Here is a 27,456-nt window from a genome sequence, read left to right as displayed (position 1 = left end):
AATTATAATAGCGCTCCTTGGAACAGTTGTCATCATTTTGGTTTCTTCTGATTCGCTCTTCCATCCCACGCCTCACACAGGAATCATTATGGGTGAACCATCGGAAAAGTGAGACATTGAGTGAAAGATGGTTATGAGCTGCACATTTCACCTTTGTCCCGGTGACTCAATTTGGGCTTGGGTGCTTTTGTCTTTGGAGAACTCTCGTGGTTTGATGCACATTTACATTGTATTCTTGAACATCAGGAATTAACTACATTATGATTCACAAGACACAAAAAGAAGAAAGATCATGTGCATTTTACTGAGAACATCAGAGAGTGGGAGAGCTGCAGATGGTGAAGTAGAAGCATTAATGGTGGAGCTGGAGGTCTCTCGCTTGCAGGTAACAGGAAAACTATTCTCACCGCCAATGCCACCTTGTTTAAAAAGGTTCTTACAAAAACAATTAAATTGAATTATGCTGAATGGAAGCTCCAATTTGCAATGTGAGTTTCAGAACCACACAGGAAATCCACAATGCACTTCTTCAACGACCTCACAGGGCGGCCAATGTAAATAATGCACACAAAAAAAAGCAGTGGCTCCTGATTGGTTGTCCCAACATTTTGATAAATTGCACCAATGCTTATTTTAACTGCAATTCTTCGACTCCTGAAGCTAATAATGTCCATCTAAGAATGCTAAAAATTAACTTTGGCCACAACCATGAATAAATATACCAAATGCTTTAGGTCAGTTGAGCCTGTGTAGTAGATGTACACTCCTTGTGTCCAAGCAGCCATACACAAAATGAACTGTGATCACAGATTTAGGAGGAAATAATTAACCTGAATCAGTTATGAACAAGAGCAACGGAGAAACTGATAAGAAATCCAAGTTTTGTTTTGTTTTTTTGGGTTTTTTTTTGGCTCTCTCTCTCTATGTATAAAATGCTTTCATTGTGATCAACATGAAGTGCTGACGACTTCCCTCAGTCTAACTTCTTTAAAATGTATATGTTTAATTTAAACACATATGTGCACTGCATGTATATACATATACATTTAATAATTTAATAAATAAATACAGAACTTAGCAAGGCTGAACTCTGGACCCTTAGATTATATGTATGATATATGCACTTGTTCTTCAGGGTGTTTTAAAAATACTCATTTCTGGTACTTTCTTAGACTCCTTGAAATTGTTTCAATATTGTCTGATTTTAAAGCTTTAATCTCTGACATTTGCCTTAACTCATGTCCTTGTTTCATAGAGTCTCCTGTTTGCTGTTTGAATGTTTGACTGAACTGTACTTGTCTTTCATTTTTTTAATGCCTGTTTTCTTGTGCTCTTGTGCTCAAGTCTCTCTTAAAGAAGAGAATTCAATGAGACTAGCTGGTTAATAAAGGACTCAAGCGGTCAATTCAATCTGTGGCAAGGGAACAGAGGACAGACAGAGTGACACTTCAGAGATATATTGAGAGAATCCATTAAGGAGAGGTACCTTGAACATACACACAATGTTTAAATAAACAAATGCTATGTTGTCAGGAGGTGAAATAATGGACCTTTCTTACAGGAGACAGAATGGAGAGACATGGAGAGTGTTTGCCCCTGCATGTCAGTAAAGGCTGTAGTGAAAGCACTGAGACAAACAAAAATGAGGCTTTCAGGATGTGTAACATTTTACCACAACGGCTCAGCTCACCCATACTCTGTGGTATGCTGTAACAGTTTTAATGTCTTTTTAAAAGCCACTAAGACATCCTTTTATGTTGAACAGTGTTAGGAATGCATACATAGTTATTATATTATTGGAGCACAAAATACAAAAATTTAAATTTTTTTACTCTGTTGCTCCCTGCAGGAAAGTAGAGCCCATACACATTTGCTGAGAGTGCTCCGGTCCTGGGAACCAATAGAGGACAGCTCCCTGAAAAACAGCTGTTCAATCTAACACCTCCAAGTTTTACACTGTAGGAACCCTTCAATCAATCAGTGTGAGCACGGCAGAAACTAACATTTGTCTTTTTTTTTTCTCCATGAGATTATACTTTGTAGCTGACAACTGCATTTATTATTTAGCTGTGAAGCATTAATTAGGTTTGCTTGACAAAGAGTTGAAAAGTTTTACACGAGTGCATCATTTCGGTAATGTTGCAGACATAGCAGCATTGCATTTGGATGATCATAACTTGTGTGTTTGTGTTTTTGAGTCACAAAATGTATATTTATCAAGTCTTCTATGAACCATAAAGCAAGCAACCTGAACAGCCCCTCCAGTGTAGCCTACCTCTCGTCTGACTTTCATAACAACACTGACGTCTGGATCGCTGCATAACACAACGGGGTAGGGTGAGCAGGTTACAGCACTGTTGTCTGCAGGGTCTTCAAGACTTCACCAGCATGCATTTGTAATGTCTAACTTGCAGCTGATCAAATTAAAGACTAAATTTAAGGATCTGAAAGAATTTCAAGAGAGAAGAAGCAATCTATCCCTATACCCACACCCCCTTAAATGTGTCTAACAAGGTCATAAACGAGCTGGAAGGAACCAGAAAAACTAACATGAACCCAGAGAGCTCTGCATGTTTTGTGACTGACTTTACCCCAGCTAGGTTGTCACATTTGTGTCCCAACCATAGAGATGGAATGGAGCAGAACTGGAATTGTGGCCTATAGGTGATTCTACTGTTGCTACTGAGCCAACTGGCAGCCATCTTTGTGGAACCAATTAAAAAACCTCATTGGCAGTTCCATCACAACAAAACAAGCATCATTAAAATGACTGGCAATGGTGAAATCTACACAGGTAAGTTGAATTATCATTTTAGTTTGGATACAACGCTGGACTTGGTCTCTCTGCTAGTTCCTCTGGTAACATGGTACCACTTTATAAGACTACCCTGACAAAGGATTTATTAATGGTTCACAATTAGGTTATTAATTAGGTTGTAAACACTTTATAATCATTAATGATCAACTTTAAATGAGTTCAAACACAGTTTTCATACATCAGTGCAGGCTCAGTATTTGGCAAGATCAGGTAAACAAAGCAAATAGCAAGATCTGAGATTTAACAGAATAGATGCAGTGCAGAAGTAATTCAATCTTGTTTATAACCTTATTAATAACCTAATCATGAACACTTTATAAGGGTAGTCTTATTGTGAAGTGGTACCCAAATGGGTTAATGAACATTATGGCGAAACCACCAACCATCCATTCTACCTCCAAAACATTTTTTAACAAAAATGTCACAAGGCTTCTTTTACACTCTTTCTTAGTGTCCTGTGACATTAAGAAATGTTACCTTCTATTAGCCCTGCAAGATCAGGCCTTCACCCAACATAAACACACTCCTCTGTGGACGCAGTGAGGTCAGTGAATGAGAACAGCTTTTGCCTTGAAAAGGGGAACTACCTTGAAGTGCTCTGACTTGCCCTAAACCAAACACCCGTGCCAGTTCTATCCAATTCCATGTCTATGGCCCCATCTTTACTGAAAATTATTCCAAAGCCAGCTGTGTTAGGAAAGTGTTTTGTTGTGTTTCCAAGTACAAACCAATCATACTGCATCAAACTGGATTCAGAACAATTTATCAAATAAAATTCAACATTTTGAGTGTACTACATACTACAAAAAAAAGGAAAACTTGAATTTAGTGTATTTATTAACTATGCCTCTGATCATTGCAAGTAGATAGAAATTATTGCCAGTTCCACAAAGCACTGTATGATTTTCTACACATGTGCTGTAAATGGGAAAAAAGAAAAGTGAAAAAAAGAAAAAAAAAGTGGTTGATGATAAAACCCATTCTTTGACTGTCATGGTCATGAGTGGAAGGTTCATGAGTGTGAAGTGCCTGACCAAACTTCAGTTACAAAAAACACTCGACTCATTCAGACGTTTCAGAAAGAAGACATTCTCTCTAATGAATAAGTATGGTAGAAGGATGTGGGATGGAATGTGCGCATTGTATTGACAAACCACACAGGCCTGCACGCAACACTATAAAACTAGCAACCATAAGTTAATTAAATAGTTGGAGTGCAAACTAAAAAATGGCATTTAATCTATTCAGCTTACAAAAAGTTTTATTTGCTATTCAATTTTATATTTTATATGCTTCATGTGTTTATGTATTAATATGTAGCAATGGATCGGTCTGTTTTGCTAAAAACTGTTTAAGTTTCAGTTTCAGACAAATTTATTTATCCTCGAAAGTCAATTCAGTTTACACAATCTACCCGGGACACAACACAGCCCCACAAACAGCACAACAAACAACAGTCAACAGTGTGTCAGGAACAGCAGGTCAATACATGGGCGAAGAATTCACACAAGGACCAAGTGCAATTTCGTGTATCATGTATGAATAGAATAGATACACAATGATAATATATTGGATGGTTAGTTACACAGTTTCAAATTTTAATTAAACAACGTTTTTTTATTAGTGTATTTTTAAAAAGTCACAATTTTGCGGCAATTTCAAATATCCTTTGTTTGAATTTGCATTGGAATTTTATATGTGTTTTCTGACTACGGCTGCTGATCGATTAGTGGCCTCCAGACCTGGTATCTGTAATCGGAGAAACAACACTTCTTAAACTCTGCTGTCTAAACAAAACAGGAAAAAGGCAAGAGCAGGCCCAATAGGCTACTTAACACAGCGCTGCAACGGAGCAGAGCATCGTTTGTCTCCTTTGTGCTTCGTACGCTGTTCCTCTGGTCCTGCTAAGCCCCGTGGTAAGCCTTTACTGCATCCAACGTGAATGCGCAAAAAATAAAAAAACAAATTATGTTAACACTGATTACCACAAATATTTTGAATGTGTTTTCAGTATTACAAATGAAATATAGGAGAAATGATTATGTTTACAGCTGGAGGTGAGACTAAAGGCTAATTTGTACTAAACGTTAAACACAGATACAGATAGTGTCTGTACTCTGTGTTCATTCCGTCTATGTTTCTGCATGCTGTCAGTCAGGTTACAGATACAGACGAAACAGAGCAGCACCACCGGAAATTGCAGGGGCGGTGCAGCAACTAGCTCAAGCGAGATCAGTCTATTAGTGAGACACAAATAAGAATTTTATAATATTAGAGACAAGAATTCTCATGTCATGATGTGTTCAATGATGTCGCAGACCACCACCGTCTACAAGGTGATCTCCGCTTTTGCCTCTTTGGAGCTGTACATTATTACGACCTATTCCACTGTCAGCATATTTGTTGTTGTCAGAAACTTTTGACTCTGAGTTGCCCTCCGGTGGATCTATTGCTTAACATCCATGCTGACAGAAAGGATGCATGAGAGTATGTGGGCAGCTCAGACAGATTCATTTTCGTACGTAAAGGGAGCATGAATGAACCTTAAGGGTGCTTTCACACCTGGCTCATTTGGAGCAGTTCTTTTGAAACGGAGTGTGTTTTCTCACCAAAGATTAGTTCAACTGGGCACATGTGAATCACACTCGGATACGGGACAAAAGAAGTGGGTCGAGATCGCCAAGGACGGGTGGTTTCAGCTTGCGTCCAATCAAACCCTGGAGCTGTTTGTTTGCAGTGAGAACACAATTAACTCAACCAACCAAAACAACTCACTCTTTCCCTCTATAGGTAATTGAGAATCCTGTTTAGTTGTATGGGAATGTAATTTTAAGGAGACTGTGTTGCAACCACACACATCAAACCAGAGAGCTGATGATCTCCAAAGGTCAGAACAAAGCTAAAGCATGTTGATGTTGTTACAAATCTCTGTGTGGGAAAACAAGAGAGCCCTGAGGCGAATCTTTCCGGTAAGATTTCTGACCAATGAGAAGAACAGTTTGCTTGCACATGGCATTTGTTTACAACTTTGGACTGTTGTTGAATGTTGTCGTGTGAACCCAAACGAACCAAGGGACAAATGCAGCCATTGTATCATTTTAGCCCCTGAATCGGAACAAAGAAAACAAGCTACATATGTGACAGCACCCAAAACTTTCCGTTCCGCCCATACCTTTATATAGAGATGACTTTACAAACTATTTGACGTTTGTAATGGCTTGCAGTTCACCTGCATGTTGTGTCATGTAAGAGCTAAATAATTAGTTAAGCTCTTGTAAATGTCAGGCAAAACAATTTTAAAAACAATGCTGACGCGTGAGAGGTGCAGCACTAGAGCCAGATGCTAAGAGAGCCATTTATATACATGTAGGAGCTTGCTGTGAAGCCATAGCTATCACTTAGGCACATGTTCAATAACTCTTATTAAGGACTGAAATGAATACCTTTAGGAATGTGTTCAAATTTTGACAAGCACAACATACTGACATAGATTCAACTTGGCACAAAAAAGCCACTGAAAAATGAAATATATCTATATAAAAAAAGAAAAATGAAATGATACATTCCTTGAGAGTTTATAATATTACCACTGCTTTAAACAAGCCACATAATACAGCATATTTTCTTTAGTCCGCAGTTCCAACACATTCGTTCAATGTGGTATTGACGCCTTTTATAGGACACTACAAAGGTTTACTCTTCAAAACTGTACCACAAGTCCACAAAACGTAAGTAGTTGCACAATGAATCAGCACAAACATGGATAGTTATACAAAAGCGGCACAGACAAATGCCATTATTTCAAGCACTCCACATATTGTCACTTGCATTTGGCTTTCATTACAGTATGAGCATGCCCTAGGCGCCTGCTGGCCTGTAAGAAAGCCAGCAGTGATTTGGTTTATAGAGATCATATGGCTGTAACGGGGCCTTGAAGAGACAGATCTGGTGTATTTCCTATGATTTGAGCCTGGGTTTATTCTTTCCTGTTGGGAAACACACACCCCTCCAGCACGTGCACCAGGCCCAGGATGAGCTACAGTGCTGGCCAATTAAACAACAATATACACACTGTTTTCACACATCTCGGGTTGCATTTCCTATCAGGAGGAACAGAGGCTCTGAAAGCGATCCAAATGTGGGCAGGAAACCACGCAGAGTGAGAGTTGCCTTTGTCATTAACAATTAATGTAACGGCCACAGCAGCTGAGATCAGCTACGGTGGGATAGAGCTTTATCAGCATGCTGGCAGGGGGAGAGAGGAAGAAGCCTGGTGTAGAAGTTTAGTCTACAGGAGCCCATGACAGACAAAATGTTGCTGCAACACATCATGCCAAAGCTATATCGAGTTTTTCAAAGAGCGGAACTGAAGTGAATGAGACGAGTTTACTCAAAAGTTTCCTCGGCTGCGGTTCGAGCCAAAGTGAATGACATCACATACAAGCTGTCTGTTCCGTGTCCCTTGTGCTCCCTCCTCCTAAGTCTACGGTGCCAGTCTTCATTAATGTGACCAAAATGTCATCAGCTAGTTTAATGCCCCTTAATATCACTGTATCGTTTACATTCCCCTGCACACTGGAAATGAGTCCCAGCTGGGGAGCCTGGAAACCAAAGGAGGTGAAGAGAGAGACTTGGAGGTAGGGTGGGGGGGTGGGGGCAGGTCGGGGCGGGGGTGAGTCAGGGGAGGACTGACAGGCTATTTAGACGTGCTACTTCACTTTGCATTAGAGTGTACAATATCAGGCGTGGGGAGCCAAAGTGAGGCCAGATTTCAGGCAATGCTGGTCAGGCCTGGAGCGACGGATCACTTACCTTAGGAAATCAAAGTCAATGGCAAAAGATCTGACCTGGACTGGGGCCCAGTAGCACGGGGGGAAAAGTGTGAAACCTGGAGAAAGAGAGACACTCATTGAGGAAATCCATTACCAGTGGAGAAGCCAACGAGCATGAAAGGAGCTGTCTTGTTAAATTGGCTGCTTGATAAAGCAGGTCTTTGGCTGGGGAGCCACTCAGAGTCACCAGCGGTGACACCAGACAGAGAGAAGAGAGAGGCCCTTATTGATACAGGGAAATGTTGAGTCACTGCAGTCCAGCCCAGAACACCCTTGGTGTTTCACGGAGAGAAAAAGTCCAGGGGGAAAATGTGCTGCTTGTTTCACCGTTGTCAGTCAGGTTCCTCAGTAATTTTAAACTTTACAGTACATATAATAAGTACATCAGATTTTTCCACTCAATGAAGGCATTCAAATCAAGTTTGCCTCTCTACCTTGTAGGGCTACTGCTGTGATATATCATGAGGTGTTAGTTTTTTTTTTCTACCCACCTGTTCCGTTACAGGGTCGCAGGGGGCTGGAGCTTATCCCAGGATACATTAAGGCTGGGAACCACGCTTAACAGGCCACCACTTTATTACAGTGTTAAAGGTGCACTATGCAAAGCTGAGGGTTGATTGAGGTGAGGACTGTTTGGACTCAACTTCAGTCAGTGAGTCAGGCAGGTGATGTGAACCATGTAGACTCAATAGAATTTCACGCTTTTTCCACATGCTTTTTTTTGTAAATTGAGTCTCAACAGTACTCACTTCAATCAATCCAAAGCAAGCTCATTTTCCCACCTTTGGGCATTTCAGAGTGTACAGGCCACTGGATACACATAAGGAGAACATGCAAACTGCACTGAGAAAGGCCTGGAGCCACAAATCAAGTCCTTCCTGCTGGGAGGCAACAGTGTTCATTGCTGAGCCATACTGCTCCTTCTTCATGACATTAAAAACTGTCATCTTGCACTTGTCCGACAGTGGAGATGACAAGTTTCAAGTTGAATTCTGACATCCTTGCCCCCCAGTAAATATGATTGATATGACCATCTTCTGATGGTCACATTCCGCTGTCCCATTCATAAGAAACGGACATTTGTCTTTAAGCTCTCAGGCCATAACCATACTCGGCTGGGTAAATCTGAAATTTTTTGTTTTGGCTTTTTCTGGACACTTAACCAGTGCTTTGCATTAATGAAAATAAAGTTTTTTAAACACTGCAAGGTATATCATTTTAAAATGGCTGGTCTGGCATCTTGTTGATGAGGAAAATGTAGCTTTTTGAAAATGCTAATATAGGATTGTTATTTGATCATGTGCATAGGGCTGAACATGCTCAGCAGAGGACTTTCAGGAGTTTCAGTGTGGACAATGAAAATGACTGTTGGACAGTTGGATGGAACGCCAAAACAGTGTTTTCAGATTTACCCGGCTTAGTGTGAACAGGGTCTAGAGCCAGATATATACTGTGCGATTTTGGGCTGTCCCAGACAAAAGATGGCCAACATGGAAGAAATGTGTACGATATCTTTGATATCTTTGTATTGCACTGTATTGTACTAACCAACCAATAGGAATGCAACATAAAATAATACACTGATCAACACAACACTGGCGCTAAACCCAATGATGAAGGTAAAATGAGCAAAACGAAATGTTTGGGATTCAAACAAAAAAGTCCACATTCTCCTCCTTCTCTTCTTCTTTGGATTTTTGTCCAAACACATTAATATTACTGTTGCAAGGCTCAGTTCTTGCTTAGCTTCACTGTTTAACACTACAGCAGCGCAGATGAATGACACACACAGACTTTTATATTGACTTGCGTCGCAGCCTATAACATTCATTTGGTGTGATCATCATACAGTCTGCATACATCAAACTTGGTGTCATATTCAAGTTTATTAGATCCATGTCACATGATGCGGCTTGCAATTAAGTTAACATTGCTGAAATCTCAGTCTGTAGGTGCCATTAGTTGACAACAGGTATAGGGGATCTCAGGGTTTCCCCCAGTGCTTTATAAGCCTGGCGGGCCGCCAGGCTGTTCTTGCCCACCCGCCAGGCTAAGCGTCGCTTGTTTATTTATTTTAAATAGTTTTTTATGCACCAGAAACAGTGATACCAAAGACGGTATATAGAGCTTTTAACCGCATCTGGTGATACGGTTGAAAGCGCAATGGCGACATCTTATGGTCGATACGTCAACACTTTCTTTTTCCGAAGTCGGAGGAGCACTGGAGGAGACGATGAGCCCGCTCGTTCACCCCCAGGCCGAGGGGAGTGCATCCCCGGCGAGCCGACCGAGCCGCAGCTCGATGATGAGGCAGAGTCAGTGCGAGTTAACATGGATGTTAGCACGTCGTCAGAGCAGAAATTACCAGGATAACGCCCACCAAGTTGCGCCGCTACGCGGAATATGGCAGGATTTTACGTAAGTTGAATGAAATGTCGTTTTTGAGTGGAATATGAACGTATGCCTGGCAAAGGCACAGAAGATTTCCAGCTACCACAGCGCACTGACATAGATTGTGTACCAAAGTGAAGAGTCGCCACTCTGCTCTATTTTCACTGGCTAACAGCAGTACACTGGCTTAGCTTGTCTATTCAGAGAAGAGCTATCACTCTGGCTTATTTTTCAATCTATGTTTTCACAGGTGTGTTTGATAAGTAATTTACATTTTTAAAATAATAATAATAATTTAACATGTTGTTAAATTATTGGAGTCATTGGAGCCACCCCCCCACCCCACCCCACCCCAGCGGCCCGACCACCAGGCTTAGCAAGTTTTCTGGGAGAAAACCCTGGGATCTACAGTGCAAACAGCTTTCAAGAAATTGCTCGCACCTGCCAGTGCATTTTCAGAACTACTGCAATCTTGATCATTAATATAAGTACGGACTTTGCATTTCTCTCTTTCTGTCACTCTCTCTCATGTTAACCACCACCGCCTCCCACCACAAAAGTTCATATCATTCTCTTCCAGAGGATTTATTTTAAACACTCATCTAATTGCCATGCAGATGAGACCAAATTGCGATCTTGGACCTGTAAGAGTATATTTTTATAGTATATCTATTTAAAGCATGCACGAGTCAAGACATCTGCTGGGTTAGTTGTCATTATCTACTGTAACTTTGCAATGACCTTCCCTATATCTCCTGTGCATGTTTTTGATTTTGAGAGATTGGTTTTGGCAACGCCTCTTGTGGACCAAGGTGAGTGGCATCAGGTATGTTCAACCTGCAGTCTATGACCACTGACCCTTTAATCGTCTTGGCTCACTTAAGCTGCTGGTGGATCCCCCAGTAGATTTGTTTTTAATGCGCTGTGATTTTTTCCTCCTCCAAAGCCCCCCCTTTTTTATCTTCTTCCCGCTGTGTGGCTGAAACCCCAATGAAGCTAAGGCAAGCCTCAAATCCCTCATATCAGGACAAGCAGGAAAATACAGCTCTATCAAATCCTGAAAAAAAAAAAAAAAAAAAAAAAACAGTTTACCTCTACATAATTAATAAAGCAAAGCATTGTTTGTATATAGCTCAATCTACTTAGGAGGATTACTGTCATACTTAATCAAAGTCCTCATTTAAGAAACTTCATTGATTACCTTTTGATCAGTCCATGATTGCCAAGTAGTAAAGGATATCTGTGAGATGCATCAGATACAGTGTGAGCAGACATAAGATGCATACTGTATATAAACTGGACTATACGTTAGACATCGGTTCATTTGACTCCTAGTGGGTGCTAAGTCATATAAAGTGATTAAACAGCATCTACAAATTGATTTCCAAATGTCAGTGAAGTTTATTTTGACACTGAAAGATACTATTTCTGCTCGTATAACTTTTGTCCCAGTTTCCTGTGTTTTGGCCATACATGGCTTATTTTAAAAGAAAGTACTTTATCATAATTTACTTATAACCTAAAGACAGCGTCTCACCGCTGTCAAACCAGTGCAACAATTTTGAGGCTGGTGCTCTTAAAAAAAAAAAAAAAAAGAAAGAAAAAAAAAAAAAAGCTGGACTTGACTGATGTAATTCAAGTCTCCAAAGAAGGAAGACTGGTCCTCAAACCCGACTCACTGCAAGTTGGCAGGGTGTCACATTATTTCTTACCTCTCATCCAAACCTCTTAACTGAAAATCCAAGGAAACGGAGCAGAATAACTTCAGTCATTATAATGTATAGAACAGAAATAAAACACCCAGTAAAAGGAGAATGGAACAATCTCTGAGCTAATATTTTATAAAAAGGTATTTATAGTACACTGAAAAAAATACATTTTAACACATTTAATGTGTTAAAGAATGTTGTTGTGGAAATAAAACATAAGATTCATCATTTAGCCGTTGGGCGTGTTAATAATAATGAGAAAAATGGAAGCTTAATTTGTGATTTGCTGTTTGTATACTTTCTGTTGGGTACAGTATAAGATAAATTATTATTATTATTTTTTTTAAGTTTTGCTGGCAAGAATAATCAAACATCTGATTACAGAACTAAATAATGCACATTTTATATTTTCTGTAGAGCATCCGCAATTATTTTCTTGCCAAATGTTTTCAGATATACTGAAGGTTCCCACAGGACCCAAAATGTTGTCAAACCTGTCAGTGATTTGAATTAAAGCACATACATTCAATTTTTCCAACATTTTTCTCTTTTTTATAGGTTCACTAATTAAATTCTATTTTTGATCAACCTGCCTGAGAGCTGGCGTGTACTGTAATACACTGTTCTTTTTTAACTTGTAAAGCCGTATACAGAGAGAATTGTGTCATTCCCTTGAGTGCTCTGATTTGCGCTAAGGAACAGTGACTTCATTTTTTGTAATTATTACTGCCGACAAAAAAAACATGTATGTTGCTGAGCACCACCTGCATTTGAGAAGGGAGCTGAGGTTTTGAGGGAAAGGCAGGACAAAAAGAGGTATTGTTGTTGGGTGTAGGTCAGCGCTGCTAGGCTGCAGCTCCCTAGAACATTCCATGGTGTCACATAATACTGTCAGTTTCCTGTTGGAAGTGCCAGCCCAGAAAGATTGAGTGTGCTTGCAAAGAACTTGGGGAAGTGTGTGTATGTGTGTGTGCGTGTTTGTACGTATGTTTGTCTTTGCATTTGCATACGGCTGGACATGAATGTACCCGACGTTTCTTTTCCTTCTCTGGATCACGTCATGCAGGGTCGACAAAGACCAAAGGTCCGGATTCCCGCTGGTCTTGTAGCGAACAGATAGCCAGTCTTAGCCGTGGACGAGCCAAAATGTGTGTATCCCTGTCAGAACGTGCTATATGGCGCAAAACCTGACACATCTCCGGTGCAGAGGAACAGGTCTGCACTTAAACCATTTTATAGGGTGCTCTGTAATGTGCACCGACGCAGTCATGTGCAAAAACACTGCCAAAGAAATAACTCACCTGCTCTTTACTTGGAATTGTAAAAAAAAAAAAAAAAAAAAAAAGAAAGAAAGAAAGAAAGAAAGAAAAAAAGAAAAAACCTTCTGGATGCCACCAAGAGAAAATCTTGGATTCAGCTTACTAATTGCTTTGCATTGTGCTCAAGCAGAGGTGGAAGTATCTAATGGCATTTACTCGCGTTTCTGTAACTGAGTACATTTTTGCTTGAATATTGTGCTTTACTACATTTTAAATCACATCCATCACAGAGATCACACAAATGATCAATAACAGATAGTGGCACCTTTCACAATAAAAGCTCAGTCAGCAAAGATGAGATGAGGAATCTGGTTCTACTTTATTGGTTCTACTTTTTGTCATTTCCAAATTTCACAATTAAAGATTCACCATGAAAAACTGTAGATGGTTGATGGAAGTGAGGACCATTTAGACTCAACTAACAAAAAAGTGGAATAAGAGGGGCGCCGTGGTGGCTCACCGGTAAAGTGTGCGTACCATGTGCCAGGGCTGAGTCCCAATCACAGTGTCGTGGGTTTGAATCAGACCTCAGGCCCTTTTCTGCATGTCATTACCTCTCTCTCCCTACCTTTCCTGTCTCTCTCTACTGTGACTGTCAAAATAAAATAAGAAATCCTAAAAAAAAAAAAGCCCACCGTATTATGTGCTTATTCCACATTTGTTGGTTGAGTCTACAGGGTCCTCACTTCAATCAACCTTCAGCAGTTTTGCAGAATGCCCCTTTAAAACAATCTAGTTTGAAGCGTGTTCTCTCCTCCTTTTCTAACTGCATGGAAGAGATCACAGCTAACACAGTGAATGTAAAACAGTACTTCTACCCGAGTAGCCATTTGTAGTGCTCTTTCCATCATGTTTTCACAAACTGCCCGAAACATTTTTTATTCTTATTCTTACAGCTGTTACATTTTTAACTTCTGCAGGCACATCCCTTTTTTTCTTTCTTTCCTTTGTTTTCCTCTTCATACCATGCAGATGGCCAGCACTGACTCCAACAACCACACAGAACAAATACAGTTCTGTGGAACACTATTATTAAAGGTAAGCTACTCGGCTGCATCGTTTCCATTCCAAGTAACTGCTTATTTTACATGTTACCTCTATTAAAGGCAGACGTTTTGTGTTAGCTGCAGAAACTATTGTTGATAATGTTAAAGGTGTACAAGCATGTCAATGAAAAATAAAATGGCCTCTGATTTCAAAGCGGCAGCCTTTGTTTTTGGTGTGGTGGTAGTATTAATGATACGGTCGTTCAAAGCATAAAATATATAATAAACTGAGGGAAAAACAGCTATATTTTCATTTCAAAAACAGTTGGCATAAATTGCACTAGAACTGATTTCAAATTGATGAAAGATTTCCTGGAGAACATATTAAAAACTAATATATGAAGTTACTTTTCCATGTAAAATATAATCTGAGTGCTCTAACTTGTTACTCACAAACAGAGTAATTCCAACACTGCGTAAATATAACCCTATAAATATCCATATCTGTCCTTTGGAGGCAAATAAGCAATTATTGGAATGTTGTGATCTGGGATAGTGTGTTTAACCCCAACCTGAGTGTCACACAGCTAGAACCTCATAACTTGCATTTCTCCCTAACACACACTGAGGGGGAAAAAAGCCCTTAAACATTATGCTGGTGAAAATGTGTAAATTAGACTTGGCCCTGTGCAGCTCTGGAGCTCAGTATGCGGGCCGAGCAGACTTTAACGAGGAAGGGGAGACTGGGTGATTTAGAGGAGAAGCAGCCCCACACCACGGAAGGAAAATAAACTAAAATAATAGATCTCAAGGACGTAATTAAGAGAATTGTGATTCAACAATGAAGTCATGATCGAGTCCTTCGGCTCCAATTGCCACAGCCAGCTAAAAAGTCACATTTAGATGTGTGTGACGACATTTGAAAAAAAAAAAAAAAAAAGGATTTTCCCTCTCTGGCTGAAGTCTTGTGGCTCTATAGCAACCAGCTGTCACCTGAGAACTGTGATGTGAGTGGGTATCTGTGGGACAGTGTGTGCGTGCGTGCGTGTGCGTGCATGCGTGTGTGTGCGTGCGTGTGTGTATGTGTGTGTGTCTGCTCTCTACCTGGCAGAGGTGCTAAAGAGAAAGTACATTATGTTTGTGTGGGATGCGTATTTGTAGAGGACATAAAAAAGGAATGCTTGCCTGTGAATCTACTCTTAGTTTTTTCTATTTTTTTTTTTTTTTTTTTTGTCAAAACTGCTGAATTTTTATTTCATGTGCTCCCTTGGTGCAAAAGTGGTGGTCCTATTTCAAATTGATATTGTCAATAAATTTGGAGCATGCAATTTATAGATTTTCACAGATTTCACAGGGTAAATCTCATTTGCTGATGTAAATTATCTCAAATTTATGATGCTATTGTTTTACAGAGCTGACGCACCAGCATTTTCAAAGAATACAAAAGCAAGGCACAAAAAACAGCCTTTTACAACGACAAAATAAATTTGAATAAAGTCTATTTTTTCTTCATTCCACTGCATTTAAGACAAACAAAGGCGATAGATGTTGCTACGTTCTGACGCCACACTGGGCCTAGTGACTGTTAAACTAATATGACAAGCATGCTAACAAGGATGTAGAGGCCCGAGTCTTATGTCACATCTGTCAATAAATTCACAAAAGAGAAAGCCATTCATTTCCACTTTCCTCTACTGCTCAATTAACAGCCAATCAAAACATTGTCCCTCCGCAAGCGTGCCATGAGCGAATAAGGGGAGCGAAGAGCAACAAACATTTATTTTCCTGTGTGTCTGCTCTGGAATTTAATTAGGCTTTTTTTTTAACCTGTGAACCCAAGCCTCACCCCCGCTGTAAGACGCAGAATTCATTAAGCTGTTTTCTGCCCTCAGATTTTCACACCACGGCTTTGAACATCTGCACCCTGTCATGTATCATCCCATTCATTTCTACTTAATTTGATCCTAATAACTGCCTACACGAGGAGCCAGATGTTGCTGCTTCGACTGTGGCACAGAAAGTTTTGTTTGAGGGGAGTTGTGCTCCGTGCCTGGTGGGTAGGGCGGTGCATCCAGCGCGGGGCATAGACTGTTTGAAATCACTCATTAATATGTAGAATAGTTTTGTGATTTCTTATTTTCTAGATATTAGTTTTTACTTGTCAGTGCACACAGAAATCCATCAACATTTGACAAGGTCCCTCAGGGTAAGCACGAGAACTTGCTTTTCATTTTCATTAATTCCAAAAGACCTGCTTACAAGAAAATCATCAAACACATATCTGTATCAATCAACTAAGGCCCCGTTTAACAGACACAGCTTCCCACTTTCCTATAGGAAAAGTAAAAATAATGGAATATAATGTCTTTTCGGTGACATATCAAGGGAGACGATGTGTGTGCGATGATGTTCAGTGGGCAGGATGCTGGGAGTAGGTCTGATTATGTCCTGTGGATGGAGAACCCCTGTAAACTTGACTGCTAATCAGCGCCATATGCCAGCCCCTGGCCCTCGCTCTCGTCTTGTCATTTCAAGTGGCTGCTAGACATGGCTCCTGACATGCCCTGGATCTAGTCACAGCAACTAGCAGCCTGGCATGTGCTAATGAGAGAAGTGGTGGATGCCGAGGAGGCTCATGTACCCCTGAGATACACAGGGGTACCAGCAGACAAGCCAAAGATGGGCCATATGACCCTTTAGAGCGGGCCTCTTTTCCTGTTAGCAGGAGAGGTGGGAGGAGAGCCTGCACCCATGTGACTGTGACTATATTACTGCAATAATACTCCTATAGAGTCATATAGTGCTCAGTAGAGTTTATAGACACCATATCATACTTTGTGTTTTTTTTTTATATCCAATGGTGTCACTGTAATATTTTTATGGAACATAAAATCCGGCTTCTGGCTTATTCACGCGTTTATAATATGGTGTCCTAAAATTTATTATAGGATTACAATGGCTCTTTTGTGTCTTGGATTTGTTTATGGACTCCTGATTCCTTATAATATCAGGATTCCAGTCGGAGCTCTTATTTCTTTATACTTTTGCGTTTTGCTTTTATGCGACCACTACAACAATCCCTACCTCTTTTTCTTTCTAAATTTGCTGCACAAAATTGCCCGCTTTTCTGTGCACAGGGTGGCCCTTCAAAACTCAATCATACTCAATCATACCTTTGGCAGTAACCCGATTCCAAACCGGGTTGTAAACAGGAAAGGGTCAACTAGAGACTGACACAGAGCGACGAATCAGCTGAGCATCAAATCAGGTCAATCTAAATAACTCTCTTGATTATAATTTCTATGCCCTTTTGGGTCAGGGGGGTCAGCCGTGTCATCTTGCCATGGATCATTATTACATGGGAGGGGGAATGAACTGAGCGGCCTGAGAATGGTCCAGGGCTGGAGCTCAGGAAAATCACTCACCATTCTTGTTGAGGAGGCATCTGCTCCTATTTAACCCTGAGCCTCAGCACCACTCTGGGTAATCAGAGTGACCAGTGATTTTAACTTACTGAATTTACAAAGATTGAGGTTTCAAAGTGAACAAACTACAGTCACATGCAGGTTGTGATACTGTATTTTGTTTGTTCAACGACCACACCAGTGATATTGGCCCGTTTCTACAATTTAGCAACATTTTACATTCCAACAAACCATTTTGCAAATCACAAGGGACAAACTAACGATTTCACAAGCTAGAATCAAAATCCCTCCATTTTCAAATGTGATTTTTTATAATATTCTGCTTTTGCAGCTAACACTATTAACATAAACCACAGAGCCGATAACTGGCTATGTAAAGCACAAACAATTCCCTAGGGACTATTTTCCAATTTCAAGTCATCGAAACACAACAGTGCTGCTGCTTTTAGGAAAACTAATGTGGACGACTTTATTACAGTGATGGAATATTGGTGTGAAGAAAGTTTGTCAAAGTTTCATATCGTAGTGGAAAGAATGGAAACCAAAGGCTGGATAAAAGGGAGGAAAAATGATATCGCAGTTCTAAAATACAACTGCTTGCTTTGGGAAAAGTTTAGGAGAAATGTGAAGTATATATATTTTGTAGATACTGCGCTCAACAAAATCAATGGTCTCGTCCTTTAATGGCCAAATGTTGTCACCACACCATGTGTTAAGTCTCCAGCATTACAACTAAACTCCAGTGGCTGTGACAGAGGAACTGACTGCTCTGATCGGGCCCTCTCTCTACAAGCTGTTTGCACTGAGTCCCAGACCAGGGCTGCCGCTGCATCTCTCATGCTCTGTTGTCATCCAAAGTGACTGCAGCTTAGCGTTTCTGTCAGCTGACTGGTTTCTCATTGTTGTACATGCTTGCAGACTATGCCTGTGAGAGTGTGAGCGCAGGCCCCTCAGGCAAAGAGCATGTCAGCCAGCTTTGTTCTACAGGATGCTGGGGCTCCCTCAGCTGTTGCTTGGCTCCTCTGCTAACTGGGGAAGTCAAGGAGATTAAATGGAACATCCTGAATCTCATACTTCCTAATGCATTGTGACATCCACACTCTGCGGAGACTGTAGGCGTGCCTGTAGAAAAGGAGCGGAGACAAAAACAAATAGCACCTCTTTGAAAGAGATTCTGCAACACAAGAATTGTGTACAGCGTTTTCCATTAATGCAGTCCGACTGAAGTACAGAGGTGGGAATTTTCACAATGAACCTTTAAAGAATTATGGACAATTTTCGAGTCACTTTCAACAAATTAAACAAAAATAAAGGCCCAAAACCTCTCCTCAGAATGCAGTGACACAAACCAGTAAATTTATACTGCTATTCTATTAATACGCCAATATAATGGATAGTCTTGTTTTTGTTATATTCCATGATATCGTATATTAATGAAGCACTCAACAGTGACATATGAATTATTGAAGACAGGCTGTTGTCCCAAGTCAGTCAGGATCTCTGACCTCAGGGAGCTAGTCCTCTGAGAGAAGGACCCATTCCCAGCTTTGTTGGCGGCTGTGGTTGTGGGGTTTTTTTAGTTAGCAAGTCATTATTAATCAGAGGGATGGAGGGATGGGGCGATAGAGCGATTCAGGGAATGGGGTGTGTAAAGAAAGTTTATCTGGGGTCAGGCAGGGTAAACGGGCAGCAAAACCTCATTAGTTGTTTCCTTCTACACAGACTGGCGTACACACCAAAATTAGATTATTGTTTCTCATGATAAGCTGAACGAAATTAAATAAAAACGCAAACAATGAATAACTGAATAAACAAAATAATGATGGAGATGTACTTGGGGAGGTAGGGGTATTGTGGTGCACAGGGAGAGAAAGGGAAGGAGAAATGACAGACACAGAAAATATAAATGTCTGAAACGGTCATTATTATTTCATACAAATGCCTTTTCTTTGCTTGAAAAATTTAAGCCGCAATGGCAGCACCAACGCTGCACATGTCAAAAGAAAGCTCAGGGACCACAGATGATTTAAGTGGGAGAGGAGAGCATATGCAAAAACCACATGTGTAACAGCCATCAGTAAACAGTGAATATGTGGTAAACTTGGCAGGACACTGACATTTTTTTTTAGAGCGCAGCCAGTGTGTTAAATAAAGAGAGGGCCCGAGCTCACTCCTTCTTCGCTGCATGTCAGGCAGAGGACAGGCCTGAGTGTGTAAACAGCTCTGCGTTTAATGAAGGGTTTTTCCAAACAACAAAATTATGCTGTTTGGAAGTCCTCTTTATATTCGTCGACATCACTGTGCATTAAAAATGTCAATTCAGAAGAGCAAAATAATTCACCACAGCGCCACAAAAATATTATGTTAAATAAACAAAAAAATAAAAATAAAATAAGCACTGACCACTATAAAGCAGCCCAGATAAAACATTCGAGATTGGGTGTAACTTATTTTATGATGCCATTAATTTCATCACAGCAGTTCACAGTAAAGTCAGGGGAAATGCAGAAAACAATGTATCTATGGCTAAATGTTGTTTTCTGTAAGGAGTGATGAATTTAAAAAAACAAGTCATTTCTAAAAGATTTTTTTTTATTATTATTCATGTAGCAGGCAACTATAAATTGTCTCTTTGAAGCTGTTAATGATCTTTTGGGTTCTCGTGTGCTGATATTTTTGCTACCATCAGAGCTCCAGGCCAGACCAAACAATCAATTTCATTAACAGCTTTGACTGTGAACCATCAAGAAGTTTTTAAATGAAGGGCTTTCCAGTTAACATATTGATCACATCCCAGTTTACATATTGATCAGAAGCAGTTGAACTACAAATGGTAGTTTAATGCAAGCCACACACTTTAGCTCGCCGTGGATACATTATGCTAATGGAAAATTTTCAGCCTGACTGTTGAACTTTTTTTTTCTCAAAAACCCACTGCCTAATTAGGCATGTTTGTTGGTGGTACAACATCCTTCAATCAACAACTAATAAACAAATTTGCGTATATTGCTGTATTCTTTAGCCATTAGTTCATAGACCATCTGTACATAGAAATAAACAAGAAACCTTCTTTTTGCCTGTGTAGGATTCTAACAGTGGTGGTGCCTTTGATCTCTGGTCCTTGATCTATTGGGCTCATGGTGTCATATCCCCCTGTGATGTGGTGGATTAATTAGGTGGAACGGGTATTTATCCCTTAAAATCATAATACTAATTTACCCAATGCAATGTGGTGTCTCTGTGGGTGGCAGCAGTGGGTCCAACTTCTATTAAAAATGCTTAGCCTTCACATCATTTGATGAGCTCCACCGCTGAATGATCACAAATCAGCGGAGCAATTCGGCATGGTGAAATGCCAATTATTAACAATAATCAATTGAATTATCACTTGCGATATCTGCCCTCTGTTTTGCAACACATGCTGCACAAATGTTTATTTAGTTTAAGATTTGATGGAGCAAGGGGGGAAAAAAACATCTCCCTGGTGAAAATTCCTCTCGTTTCCTCTCTCACATTTAGACAGGGAGATGATGGAGCCTCCACCTCGTGTCAGTTTTTAGCAAATCCCGTGTTAGAGGCTGGGTGGAGAGACAGAATCTTTGGAAAGAAGCTGGATGGGAGTGGAGGAGTGGAAGTGGCAAAGGAAAGGGGAGAAAAAACAGGTGAAACTATGTGAGTGTTGTCAGAAAAAGAGAAGAAGCGAGCGAGAGAGAGTTGAAGCGTTACCCGTATTTACATCTGCTCATATTATCCAAACCAAGTCACCTATGTTATGTTATGTTATAGGAAAAGATGGGAGGGAAACAAATAAATAGAGTGTGAGAGAGAGGGGGGGGGGGAGGGAAGGCCTGCAAAGAGTCTGCAAACACTCCTGCCAAACCTTACAATAAAATCTTTCCTTGGTTCTTTGTGTTTACACCAAAGATAGTGTACATTGTCCATCCCTGTGTACCATTCTGCAGTGTAGGGCCCCTGGTTCCCTGGGCTGAATGCAGCCTGTTCTGTGCTCTGGTCTGTGAATGCTATCTCAGAGCGGCAGTGCCCAGAATGCTGCCTATTCCCACACCCAGCGAACGCCACCAGGGGATAAGAAAAACACAATTGATAGAAAGTGTATTCTTTTCCATAGGTTCCCACCAGCATGTCGCTAACTGTTTCCGGGACCTTATCAAAGAACAAATGCCTTTGAAAATGGGGAAACAAAGCTGCGGGCTGCATTGTCGCCAGCTTTTTCTTTTTCTTTTTTTTTTTTTGACAGGAATAATCGGGCTTTTCCATCACCCAGCAGAGTAAACTCCACCTAACATTCTTGCTGACAGGGGCAGCGGATCCAGCCAGGTGCCATCTGCTGTTGTCTATCACTGGACAAGCGCAGGGGGGTTCACGCTCAATTCTCTACTAATGAATTGGCTCTCAGTGATCAATTTGTTTTCATGTTCATTTTTGCAAAGCTTTTAAATCCCCATCATCTACGTGTGTGTGTTTTAACAATCACAAATATAGACTGTGGCACGCCAGAGCAGACTTTTAGAAAATGATTCCACTTAAATATGCGTTATCTAAGGACCTTGATACTCTAGTATTTAATTTGCAGAGTCTGCTTCCCCTCTTTTTCACACAACAGTGTACACTGTACTACCATTTTCCTGCGTAGCCCCACAGTAGAGTACCATCTACTGGTAATCTGCGGTACTGGAAACACCATCTAAACCTTCAGCCCGGCCACAGGCATATAATCATAATCTGCTCTTCAAAGGTCCTTAGACACTAACCTCTTGAAGCAAACCTGAGGACACCAGCCCTTTGTGGTTTTTGCATTTTCATATAAACCTCCAAAGGCTACTGGGACTTTGGAGCTTACATTATAAATAAAGCACAACCTCCACGTTATCTTCACAATCACACAATACAGAATTCAGGAATAGTTGAGTTTGCATGCTTGCTCTCCACTGAGGCTACACTGCACAGCAGAAAAGACTTACAGTTGTGTGAGATGTGAAAAACTCCAATCTGTGAACTTTTGTTCTTTGTAATTGCACTGCTGATGAGTAAAAAGGCCACGCTACTTATTATCTCATTGATACTGAAATTATGCAATGAGGTCCCAACAATCTCAACGCAGAAATCACTGAGATTTACCAAACAGCAGCAAAAACTGAATTTGAATAAATAGTAGGATATTGTCACAGGCTACTTCTCCTGACTTAGAAATGCTCACACTAATAGCAAGGACTAATAAGTGAGGATTCATGAAGTCTGGTCTCATTTTTTCAATGTTCATAGAGAAAGAAAAGTAAAGCACTGAAAATATTCATACTTTTTTATTTGTGAATGTGCTTTGTACCCTCATTTTTCCTTCTCCCTCTTTTAATTTTATTATTAGTTTCATTATTATTAGTATTATTATTTTTCATTGTCTAATGTCAAGACTTGCTGTTTGTTGAATTTGTTTTGTTAATTGGTTTCTTGTTGGTGTACGGTAACGCGTTGTATTATGTTGCATTACATTGTTAATACAGTGGAAAATGCAATAAAAAACTTGAATTACAAAAAAAGGAATGCTCACGCTCCATTAATTAACAACATAGTTTAAATATATAGCTAATGACATGTTATCCCTATAATATGACTGTAATATCGATTGTTACTAATATCATTGTCATGATTATCATGATTCCTGCTACCAGGAAGTGGCTTTGCCACGTTGAGCAGCACACTTCGGTCTCCACTTCCACCTATTTTGCTGAATATGGAACACATACTAATAACACTTTGTGTTGTCTGTCTGTTCGATTGAGGAGCTGACAACCTGTTTCAATGGTTGGCAGGGAGACGTCATCAGCACCAAAAGATGAATAGATCAGTAGAAGTGTCACTATGCTTTCTGGATTATGACACACAGACCAATGGTAATTACTCACTAGATGACAACCACTTGGGGGGGAGTGGAGGGGGGTAAAAAAAATTGTTTGATGGGTTCTGAAACTAAACAGATTGTAAATGAGACAGAATGAAGGCATTGCTAACACTAATCAATAATATGATCACTGGTATTTTATCAGATTTTTGTCACAGCCTTTGTTGCAAAAAAAGTCACATAAATTTGCTAACTGGCTAACTTCAAAAGCAATAAAGCTGAAAAAATTCATAAAATTAATCGACGCTTACAATATCCCTGGCAGAAATGTCTCTTATTTCCCCTCCTCACAGTGAAGACAGTATGATGATGGGGGCTATGCAGTGTGTGAAATTACAGTGAATTCTGTGAAAGAGACCAGCTTGTCGGGAAAGAGAGAAAGAGAGAGAGAGACAGGAGATTTACTTTTACATAAAACTGAACAAATTAATTAGTACGAAATCGCACATGAAATGTTACAAAAAAAGAGATTTTACTAGTTAAAGAAAAACAAATCCCTGTTCTGTGCAGTTATAGTTCTCACCACAGACCAGCCCAAAAAAAAAAAAAAAAAAAAAAAAAAAAAGCATTTATCTTTTGAGAAGTATACAATCTCTCCCCTTGTTTTTGGTCACACATGTCTTCCCTTTTTGTGCACTATTTATACATTCTGTGTACAACTGTGGACTCAAAAGTGGAGCCAAGAAAAGCAGAATGAGACCCTGCCATTGTGCCGCTGTACTGTTCTCGGCATCCACTGAGCCTTGGTGTGGGCTGCTCTGCATCCTTATTGCCCGAAGGCTGTTTTCCTAATCATATTAATGAGGCAGCGATGCTCCAACCTGTGCCGCCGAGCCGCCGCCTATGCTCAGGGAGCCGTTCTATTTACACTGTACCTATACTAATCTGGCAGCCTTGATCAAGGAACAGAAAATAAAACCCCTAAGGCCTCTATTGATCAACCTTGAGTCTTACTCTTCCACCGTTGTGAGGGACTGGTTAGCTATTACAAATGTTAGAATGTTCAATGAATTATTTCATCAGAAAAAGCACACTGCATTAAGTATTTATTTTGAAGTAAACTATTTCAAAGGGGTGTCCATACCATATCATCCCTGTCGAGACCAGGGTCAAACAGTGCAGCCTATCCTTTGTGTGTGTATCTGAAGGGCTGACAGGACGGCAGAATCACAGTGAAGGAGGAGGTCAATACCCATTCAGGAAGCAGCGTCAAACAGTCCTTTAAGGCTCTGTGGTGGGCTTCTCAATCCTCAAACTGCGTGATCACATAATTGCAATCTCTGGAAAAATTAACAGCCTTTCATTTTTTCTAAGTATTCTGTGTTTCGGCTGAAATTATATGTGGGTTTGCATCTCACCGGCAGCCTTCAAACATGCTTTTATGACTTCCTGGCTCACTAATATAAGCTGCGCACAAAGCTGAACCTGCAAACAGCACAATAGTCTGGCTTGAGAATACCATCATAAAACAGATAAAATGCAGAGTGTATTTGTTGTAAATAATCAGTAATATAATTACCCGCGGAGACCTGACTTCTCAGTGATTTCCTAAATGTTTACTAATGGACTCTCTCTCTTAGCCATTCTATTACACAGAATTGTTGAGTGTTGCCCTGGAGGCTTATATCTCTCCCAGGGCCATGGGCCTGGTTAATGGATGACCCACTTGTTAGCTAATTGCCGTGGTGTCCCTGAACACAAAGGAAATGTTAAATTATGTTATGTGGCTGTTAGATAATGAGCTGGAGCAGGCACAGCACTTTCCCCCTGCTCTGAGTAGACTCCATACATTAATGCAAGGATATATCGCTGATGTTAATAACTTAGAGGAGGGGAGAGACTCCTTCTCCTTCGACCCCAGATTACTGTCAGTTGTTCTAACACGACCTGTCCGTTCGGAGTTTGTTCCCATATTTTATTTATTGAGTCATTTGTGGTGTTTCTGTCTTTTTCCTCGTGGCTATTTGGTTTATTTAGTTGGCAGGTCTCTTCCAAACTACTGCCATGAAAAACTTTTTAAAATTTCAAAAAATAACAAACTGTACATGTGCACATGCACACGCGCAAACACACGTTTGTCCTCCACATTTTCTCAGATACACACACATTTCAGGCCGCACGTCCTGCTGTGAGTGATCAAAACACTGAATCTGAATTTACGAACAGCCTATGATCAGATCCTCACCCCGACAGTGCAGGCATGTAAACGGTGACCTCATCATGTAGAAGGGTCATGCAAATCTTAAAAGAGGTCCCATCACGCTACCCTCTGTCTCTAATTTCTCGTCTCTCCAGTAGAGGCCCGGCGGATTGGCAGGGAGGCCGTCGGCAGAGCGCCTCACAAAACCAGCAAGCAGGGAAGGAGGAGCTCATGGATTTTAAGAGTTATAGTCACCTAACCTCAACAAAAGCTGACTGATTCAAACCAAATGGACACCCTGTTCTTTATACGCGCTTCAGCAAGTAAAACTAAACAGTAAAATTCCTGCTACAGTCTAGTAAAGGAAAGGAACAATGCAGCAAGATAAAATTCAGAGTATTTGTGGTTTTCTATTAACTTCGAATTTTAAAGCTTTTGGATACGCAATTAAAATTCAACTAATAACCGTTTTAATCATCACATTTACTGTTTATTTGCGACTAATAATACATATTTTTTGTAATATCCTATATTTTTTTCTTTTCTTTTATATATTATAAAAAGACATACTGAAGTGAATGTGACTCAGTCAGGGATCCCAGTGTGGCTTGTCAGGATCCCTGAAGTACTCGCAAGCTCTCCACCTCTTGGACCTGCAGCCAGGAGTGGAGAGGCCAGGCCTGGCCAAAGAGTCTCTTTCACCCTCCTCTGAGGATTTGTTTTCACTGGAGGACATGCTGGAACACAGTGCCATGTTTGAATTCTACTGGCACTTTTTTCAAATAGTAGCCACAGCCAATTGGAAAGGCCTGGCTGAAGATTACATTCAATATTTAACGTCCTAGGGCAGAATCTCTGGCAGTGCAGGATAAACATCCAGGACTGCTCCGGGAATGAAATGAAATAAATAACTAAACCTAGCTCTCCTTAGATGTCTCACAATTGAGACTTACTCAAATCCCAGAAATTACATTTTTCAAGCCCTTTTCATGCCCATGGTTTTGTTACGGCTTTATCATCAGTATCAGCAGCCTGTGTTTATTCAACCCTCAATTACCAAAGGCTCAGCCGGCAGGCCTTTAATTGATTACTTTAATTGATTGGTTGGGGGGTAACCATGGCTGAAAAGCAGTTTATCTTAATCAGTTGAGAGGAAATTTAGAGAGGGGCTTGATTTCCTCCAGCTGATCACCCCTGTGTGGCAGGAAAGGGCAGAGTGGGAGGAGGTGTGTGAAATTTTCTTTTTTCCACATCTAACAGTAAGGAGAGGATGCAAATTTACCAGGTGCATAAAGATGGTGGATTTATATAATTTGATCCCCTTCCTAGAGCATACTTCCTGCTTTTGCTCTACATCTTCTCCATCCACACTTTACTGCAGATGTTGGTGTTTTGATCTTTCGCCCTGTAACTTCAAACCAGGAGTCTATTTTATGTTATAAGTTGGTATTTTGTCTTTTAGAAAAAAAACAGCAAAAATGAGCTTAATATATGTATGCAACATGCAAGCAGCTGACCAAGACATCTAAAATCAGGAGGAGTAACAAACAGGTTGTAATTCATAATTACTTCTCAGTCTTTCTGCTGTCACCAGTCTGTAACTTAGACCTGGGGAATATTCTGCAGGCGCGCCAACCTGTCATTAACAAAATCACACTGTTAACAGTATTAGAGTTGTGAAACAGCAGGGGGTTAACTGGAGTTTTTCCTCCGGTGGATGGGTTAGAGATTTTTTTCTCACATCCAGTTAGTCAGAAGAAGGAGGTGTAGCAAGCGGCTTGACAGATTCTCTGTGTTGCTCCCCAACCAAATGCAAGCATCCTTTTGTATCAGGAGTCCTGAATCGTAATACTCGCTGCCTAAGTGACCCAAGGTGCTGAATGATTGTGTCATTAACCCCATAACAGCAAGTAGACAGA

The 27,456-nt window shown here is 40.4% G+C and overlaps 1 long non-coding RNA gene across 1 annotated transcript in view; it reads right to left on the bottom strand.

Annotated features, from left to right (window-relative positions):
* Positions 1-27,456, bottom strand: part of LOC115355946 (uncharacterized) — a 172,250-nt gene that overhangs the window by 47,512 nt on the left and 97,282 nt on the right. The window lies entirely within an intron of this gene.

The sequence above is a fragment of the Myripristis murdjan genome, chromosome 3, assembly GCF_902150065.1.
Source record: "Myripristis murdjan chromosome 3, fMyrMur1.1, whole genome shotgun sequence".
In the NCBI taxonomy this organism is placed as follows: Eukaryota; Metazoa; Chordata; class Actinopteri; order Holocentriformes; family Holocentridae; genus Myripristis; species Myripristis murdjan.
Note: the sequence above shows the minus strand (reverse complement) of the source record. Positions and strands in the feature narration are given on the sequence as shown.